The 1,913-nt window shown below is 38.5% G+C and overlaps 1 pseudogene; it reads left to right on the top strand.

Moving 5' to 3' along the window:
* The first annotated feature begins 642 nt into the window (after positions 1 to 642).
* On the top strand, positions 643 to 1,515 carry LOC102012089 (annotated as a pseudogene).
* The last annotated feature ends 398 nt before the right edge of the window (positions 1,516 to 1,913 follow it).

Raw genomic sequence — 1,913 nt, 5'->3', positions numbered from 1 at the left:
ACCTTGCGCTTGCCAGGCAGGCGCTTTTGCTGCTGAGCTAAATCCCCAGCCCTGTTTGCACATTTGAATATTAATTCCTGTAGGTTAAAGAAAATTTAAATGATAAGCGTTAAAATTTAAAGTAGAAGAGGCATTTTACAAAATCCAACATGTGTACTCATTATGAAACTGTTCAGAATGTTAAGAATGAGACTAGTTATATCGTTTATAAAGACAGCTTTATTTTCTTATCTATATGCCTTTTATTTATTTTCTGCCTTATTACAGTGGACAGAGTTTTCACTACCATATTGAATGAATGATGAGTTTATAATCTTTTCCTTGTTCCCTGTTATAGGGGACAATATTTAGTCTTTTATCACCAAATATAATTTTAGCTGTAGGATTTTTGATCTACCCTATATCACATTCTAAGAAAACAAGATTTAAAGCAGGTGAAATCATGCTAAAGAAAATGAGATATTACAAACATATTTAGTAAAACATTTACGTGATCTGTATGCTGGGAATTTCAGACATCTGAAAACAAGTAGTCAGTAAAAGTGGGCTGAGGCTGGAGTTGGAAGCATGGCGCTGATGCAGTAAGGTGAGAAGAGAAAGAAAGGAAATCTCCCTCCAGTGTAGAAACCATAAAATGTAAATCAAGTAGCAGTGCAAAATAGTTTCCTCAAATGTGAACTCTTCCAGAAAACTGGATTTTTAAAGATTTGTCAGGTCCTTAATGCCATCAGAGGCTTAAATCCTGCCACTTTAGAAGGGAAGCCCAAAGCTATTGTTACAGCAGTGGACACCATGGTCAGATTCTCACCTACGCTGCCAAATTGGAAGAGATTTCTGCCTATATTGTGGTGCCCCAAATGGCTCCCAACTGCAAAAATATAATAAAATAATAACTGGCAATATAAGCCTTTGGAGCTTCCATAATATACAGTGAACAGAGTGAGGAGTCTAAAGAAAAGGTTAGGAAAAGAATTATGAAAGAAGCCAAAGGCATCCTGGTACATCCCAACCAAGAGCCTTCAGTAGTAGCTGGGCAAGGGACAATTGCACTGGAAGTGCTGAATCAGGTTCCCTTGATGGGTACACTGGTGGAACCTGCAGGGGTAGGAGGAATGGTTGCTGGATCAGCAATTACAGTTAAGGCTCTGAAACCTAGTGTGAAGGTATATGCTGCACAACACTTAAATACAGATGACTGCTACCAGTCCAAACTGAAAGTGGAACTGACCCCCAATACTTATCCTCCAGAAACTGTAGCAGATGACGTCAAATCCAGCATTGGCACAAACAACTGACCTATCATAAATGACTTTGTGGATGATGCCTTCACTGTCACAGAGGATGAAATTAATTATGCAACCCAGCTTACGTGGGAGAGGATGAAACTACTCATTGAACCTATAGCTGGTGTTAGAGTAGCTGCTGTGCTGTCTCACAGCTTTTAGTTCCTCCAGAAGTAAAGAACATCCATATTGTGTTCAGTATGGAAATGTAGACTTAACCTCCCTAACTTGAGTGATGCCAGCTGAAAGCCCAGGTCCTTATTAGCCATTCATTTATGCAAAATGAAGAGATGTAATTGTCTCTACATACATGAAATTTTTGTTTTCCATATTCCCCTCTTAGTTTTCAAAATTCTAATGGAGAATACATATTTCTGTACTATTTGATAATTTTTTGAGCTAAGTTGTAGTACAAAAACCTCCATACTTGAGGCATTTGTTGGGCCAAAAGAAAGTCTTATGTAAATAGGGTAGCCAAGTGATAAGCTACAGTAGAAGGCACAAACTGCCTTATCACATTGTATAGGCTCGCATCCTGGAAATGCTAACTGGCAGCAGTAATGTAGAGTCCATATTCCTTGTCCACTTCAGGCATTGTTCAAGAAATCTTAATTTTCACCCAAGCTACTG

Source organism: Chinchilla lanigera, unplaced genomic scaffold, assembly GCF_000276665.1.
Source record: "Chinchilla lanigera isolate Chin_1 unplaced genomic scaffold, ChiLan1.0 scaffold00074, whole genome shotgun sequence".
Lineage (NCBI taxonomy): Eukaryota > Metazoa > Chordata > Mammalia > Rodentia > Chinchillidae > Chinchilla > Chinchilla lanigera.
The sequence above is the reverse complement of the archived record's forward strand: the minus strand, read 5'-3'. Positions and strand labels throughout refer to the sequence as shown.